The sequence below is a fragment of the Lactuca sativa genome, chromosome 8 (assembly GCF_002870075.4).
Source record: "Lactuca sativa cultivar Salinas chromosome 8, Lsat_Salinas_v11, whole genome shotgun sequence".
In the NCBI taxonomy this organism is placed as follows: domain Eukaryota; kingdom Viridiplantae; phylum Streptophyta; class Magnoliopsida; order Asterales; family Asteraceae; genus Lactuca; species Lactuca sativa.
Window position 1 is genome coordinate 147,549,494 of NC_056630.2, and position 6,743 is coordinate 147,556,236.

Below are 6,743 nucleotides of genomic sequence, written 5' to 3' on the forward strand. Positions count from 1 at the left end.
GCCGAGTCAAACCAGCCTCATATTCAGGGCATACATAGATGTACGTAGGTCGTACTCACTCGTTAACTGTGATAACCTAACACTTTTACACTATGCAATCGATCCATGTATCTATAATTCACTTGAATTTAGCATCTTTTAATAGAATGTTGGGTCCGCACGAGTGCTTTAGGCTTAATATATCATAGATATGGACCTTAGGAAGGGTTAGGAAGGGTGTTGCATCACAAAATCTAGCCAAACACACCAAGAGAGGTGTGCGCGGCCGCACACTAGTATATGCGGCCAGCCAGCCGCACACCTAGTAGCCAACCCCACCAGCCTCACACTCAACCCTATATAAAGTGGAGGGGACCCTTCCATTCACTTTTGGCTGCATCCTTTCTCTCTCTATACTTTCTCTCTCTAGAAAACCACCCAAGAACACTTATAAGGCCTCCAAAACATGGAGAACATCATCATTCAGCTTGTCATAGAGGTTAAACACTTGAATCCAAGCCTCAAACTCATAATGTTCTTCGTGTTCTTCATCCCATGAAGGAGTGCGGCCGCACACCTTCATCAGGTGGCCGCACACACTCAAAACACCCTCCAAAGTGAGAGTAAAGCCACATAATCGACACATGGGACTCAAACAAGGAGTGTACGGCCGCACACTCTAGTGTGCAGCCTCACACACCAGTCTGGCCGCATTCCCTAGCTGCACACTCAACTTTATGGCCATACACACACCCTAATACCCATATTTGGCCTTAAACTTGCATGGATCATTGGGTATAGAACATGGGACACTTAGTCTTAGTGATTCCAAGCCCTTAGGAGGGATTTCCCATCATTTTTAGTCATGAAACATCTTAGCTCTAACTTATATATGTGTCACCATATGATTAATAGGGGCTACTTGCGTTCAGAGCATCCGTTGACACTCGACACTCATACGAATCGCACACTCGAACCCTACGTTAAACGGTGAGTTCATACCCTTTAATTAACCATTCAAATGTTTTAAATGCTTTTATGGGGGGATACAAGTTGAATTCAATACATTACAGTATCAATCACACGTGATTTAAAACTTGCTAACAAAAGGATTTTCTACATTTTCAAAGTACTTGGTCAGTAAAGTTATTTCAAATGTTTATCAACCTCATTTTCACAATTCAATTGTCTTAAAACAATTTTGCAATATTTTCAAACCTTAAATTATTTTCAAATCATGTCTACACCAATATATTTATATAAGTAAGTATTGAAGGATTTAGAACTGATAACTGACCTTATTTCCTGTTCTTGTTTGATTGTGGACTTAGGGTGTTAGGTTATCTGTCCGACTGTCGTTGAATACTTAGTTATATATCTTGTATATTTGTGTTAGACATAAAAGTTTTCACTCTACTTCGATACTACTACATATCGAAGATACTCAATCAAGCACTCAATTTAACTATAATAGGTATAGTTAAGGATTACCACTCATTTCTGATATTACTATGATACACATTATGGTCGGTACAATTACAAGACTATATGTACAATACACGATGCAAAGAGAACACTATAAACTATACTAAGGAAACACTACCCACTATAAGAAGAAATGCTATAAACTACATCAAGAGAACAGTACATAGTATACTAAGAGAACATTATATACCATACGAAAGAAAATACTACAACATAATGTGATGCACTATCTCTCTATACAACCTATCATTATTTGATCGTCGGATAATCATCGTCTCCTGGAGGGAGAGTGACCACTACGTGTATAGATCTATACGGGATCCCCCATCCCAACTGCTAGCTACAGTCCGAGCCTTTTAGGCCTAGGGATGATGAAACACTACTACACCATTGGTGACCTGGAGGGTCAGCCACTACACTACTATCACTCAGTATGGTTACATACGAGCTCACATTCAATTAAACACACATCCCGAGGTGTGCGCATAATTAATACTATCTGGAGTTTGCATTCACTAATACACTTAACTGGTAGTGATGCTGCTGGGGTGAAACTCTGTTATTTCTCTATAATGAACAAGTTTAAAACTGTATTTTTCATTTCTGATACTTTCATAAGAAAACTATTACATTTTCAAAGAAACAAATTTACAAATAACTAAGTCTTGGTAAAAGACTACTTTTGCTGGAAAATATGGGATTTTCTAGGGATCAAACCATCTTCAAACTTTGTTAATAAATGTCATACTATGCGATTTGCAAACACTTTTATACAAACAATGACACTATATACTTATGAACTCACCAGCTTTATGCTGATACTCGTTTTCAAAATAACTTGTATTCTCAGGTCAACAATAAACAGGTACTGGTGCAGCTTTTGGAAGATGGAGCACATATAAGACTCATCTTTTATTTTGTTTATACTTTTGGTGTCTACATCAATGTACAGAACACGCTTGTATTACAATTATTATATTAATGCAATGGATGTGGTTGCTTGTTTGTACTATTATGCATTGTTATGACACTGAACATGATGTCCTCCATCCCAAAACGTATTCCGCCGTTGTCGGTTTTGGGGTGTGACATTAACTAGGATACGGGACTTGACTATGTACATGTGGCGTATCACCTAGTACGTCGGCGTACGCAGTTGGATGGTTCCCAACTCATGAAGTGATTAATACAAAAACCTTTACGTCCAAATTATAGATCCAAGTCCCAAATGTCGTCGTTGACCATAAAGTTTCCAACTTTATGGTCTTGCATGGCCATTAAGTGCTTAACACTAAAAATCCCAACATCTTAAGCCATTAAGACAATCATACTCATGCATGGGGAAGAGCCAAGAGTCAATATCCTATTTTTATCACTCTAGACCAAGAAAAACATCCAAAAGGGCAGTGCATATGTTCTATAGCATGCCATGCACAAGACGGTCATATATTGGGGACAAAACTCATAATATCATCAAACCAACAAGATCTATCAAGTTAATCACCAAGGTATGAACTTTATACATTCTAGATATTGAAGATGATGCAAAACTCCCATATCCAAACTGGCTTCTAGCTTCTAAGCTTCAGTTCCACCTTCTTCTTCCTTTGAAATGCACAAAAACACATTCTCAAGCTTCAAGATGCAACAATGTGGCTAGGATTTGCAAGGGGGAATGTTTCTAGCGATGGAGGTTGGAGATGGGATGGGGAAATGGAACTTATGGTTCAATATATAGGGTCCAAACCCTAAAGATTAGGGTTTATATCCAAATGAAGTACTCACAATGTACTTAAAGTACACCCAGCGTGCTCCTAAAACGTCGTCGTTCCACCTTAAGCCCATTATGCCCAGCGTACCATCCAGGTACGCCCTGCGTAAGGGCTAAAATGCCAAAAGTTACAATTTGAAGAGTTGGAAGGGAAACTTATTAGGACTCAAGTGTAACAATTATTCCCTGATTGGATCATACTTTGTCCTCGAAGTTCGCCGAAGTGAACAACTACGGGTAATGCTCCCGCATCTCAAACTCGGGTTCCCATGTCCATTCAGGACCCTTCCGATGCCGCCACTACACCTTGACTAAAGTCACCGCCTTGATGTGTAGGACCTTCGTCTTCCAATCCAAGATCTCCACTGGCCTCTTAATGCAATTTAGACGATCGTCAACTTGAACATCATCCAAAGGAACCACCGCTAAATCGTCAGTCACACACTTCCTAAGCTGAGACACATGGAAGGTATTGTGGATCTGGCTAAGGTCCTTAGGAAAATCCAATTTGTACGCTACCTTGCCAATCCTAGATATCTCCTGAAATGGCCCAATATATCGGGGCTCCAACTTGCCCCTCTTCCTGAAGCGTATGAGACCCTTCCAGGGTGATACCTTTAGTAAGACCATGTCCCTGACCTGGAACTCTAACTTTGATCAACGTTTATCGGCATAACGCTTCTGCCAACTCTGGGTTGTCTGAAGTCTCTGTCGAATGAGTTCTATCGTCTGAAGGACTACCTCTGTCCTTCCCATGACCTTATGTCCAACCTCTCCCTAATACACTGGGGTGCGACACTTCCTCCAATAGAGGAGCTCGAAAGTCGGCGCACCAATACTGGAGTGGTAGTTGTTGTACAAAAACTCAGCTAGAGAAAGGTAGGAGTCCTAACTCCCACCAAAATCAATGACACAAGCTCTCAACATGTCCTAACGTGTATGAATGGTTCACTCACTTTGACCGTCCATCTGCAGATGATAAGCAATGCTAAGATGCAACCTCGTACCCAGTTCCTTGTGGAACTTCTACCAAAAACGAGATCTGAACCTAACATCTCTATCAAATACAATGGATAGTGGAATACCATGTCGAGCAACAATCTCGTGCACAAACAAGTTGGCTAATTTCTCGGCCGACGGTCTCTCACGAATAGCTAGAAATCGGCACTCTTAGTCAATCGATCTATTATCACCAAAATTGCATCGTGCCCATTAGCCTCCTGAGGTAGCTTGGTGATGAAATCCATAGTAATATGTTCCCATTTCCACGTGGGAACCTCAAGTGGTTGTAACTTTCCATGCGGCCTCTGGTGTTCGACATTGGTCATCCAACAGGTCAAGCACCTCTCAGCATACCATGATATCTCCCTCTTCCTACACAACCACCAGTAGCTTAGCCTCAAATCCTGGTACATCTTGGTGGCTCTAGGGTGAATCGAAAACCAAGACTTGTGTGCCTCCTCCAATACAGTCTGGCTAATCCCGCCAAAATCTGACACCCAAACCCATCCATACCGAGTCAATAATCAATGATTGTCAGTAGCAAACCTGTCAGCCTCACCCCTGAGCCTCTCTTTCTTCCAATTTTCATTTTTGACTCCCTTGGCCTGAGCCTCCCTAATCAAATCTAAAAATGGAAAATCATTAGAAATCTTCATACACAGACCTACAATCACAGAGCCGTCTTGCGACTCAAAGCATCAACCACCACATTGGCCTTCCCAGGATGATACAGAATCTCACAGCCATAATCCTTGACCATGTCAAGCCAACTACACCACCTCATGTTTAGATTCGGATGATCCATAAGGTAACTCAAACTCTTATGACCCATGTAGATGGTACAACTGACCCCATATAAATAATTCAGCCAAATCTTGAGGGCAAACACTACTTCTCCCAGCTCGAAGTCATGAGTCAGATACCAAACCTCATGTGGCTTCAGCTGTCAAGAAGCATCAGCAATAACTCTCCCATGATGCATAAGCACTGCAGCCAAACCAGTGATGGATGCCTCACAAAATACCACAAAATCCTCAACACCCTCAAGAAGGGTCAACACTGGGGCCTCACACAACTTTCACCTCGGTATCTCAAACACAGTCTGCTAATCCGGCCCCCAGCGGAAATCCACACCCTTCCTAACGAGTGAGGGGGTAACACAATCTTGGAGAAGTCCTTAATGAATCTTCAATAATACCCTGCCAAACACAAGAAACTACTGATCTTTGAAGGAGACTTTGGAACCTCCCACTGCATCACGGCCTCAATTTTGGCCTGGTCAACCAAAATCCCATCTTGGTTAATGAGATGTCCTAAGAACTGAACCTCTCGTAACCAAAAGTCACACTTTAAGACCATGGCATACAGTCGTTCCCGCATCAAAACTCCCAGAAGCTCTCGAAGGTGCTCCTCACGCCGCTCCCTAGTCTTGGAATATATCAAGATATCATCGATGAACACAATAACTAGTCGATCGAGCATCAGTCGGCAAACCCAATTCATCAAATCCATAAATTTTGCAGGTGCATAGATGAGCCCAATTGGCATTATCGGCCAAAACACGGTCTTCTCCACGTCCTTCACTCTAACCCTCATCTGATGATAGCCTGACCTTAAGTCGATCTTGGAGAACCAAAATGCACCCTGCACCTGATCGAAGAGGTCATCAATCTGTGGAAGGGGATAACGGTTCTTCATCGTCAACTTGTTCAACTCCCTGTGATCAATGCACATCCGGTCTGAACCATCCTTCTTTTTGACGAACAAAATCGGTACTCCCTATAGTGAACTATTTAGTCTAATGAACTGCTTGCCCAATAACTCATGAAGCTAATAGGAAAACTCTTACATCTCAGGAGGTGCCAACCAGTACGGCGCCTTGGCAATAGGAGCCGCACCGGGAATCAAATCAATCCTGAACTCAACCTGCCTCTCGAGAGTCACGCCGAGTAACTCCTACGGGAAAACATTAGCAAGCTCTCTAACAACTGGTACATCCAAAATCAAAACCTCGGTCTGGAACCGGGTATCAAACACATAAGCAAGGTAATCCATACATCCATGCTACAGATACTGTCGGGCCTTGGCGGCAGAACAAAAAGTCGATCTAATCTTGGTACCCTCTCGATAGATAACCAGTTCTCCCCCATTTGGGGTTCGAACTATCACTCGCTGACCCTCACAGTCGATCATAGCCCTGAATCTTCTCAAAGAATCCATCCCTACTATCACACACATATCCTCCATGGGTTTAGGAATCGGATCAATCTGATAAGGCACCCCAAAAATATCCAAAACACAACCCTGATAAACACTCGATGTAAATATCCAATGTTCGTTAGCGATAGAAACCCACAACGGACACCCGAACTCCCTAGGAGTCATATCAAAATCCCTACTAAAAGTCTGAGATATAAAGGATCGACTTGCACCTGAGTCGTAAAGCACAAGAGTGGACAAGGAATTCATTGAGAAGGTACCTAGCAGAAACATAAACATAAGTATA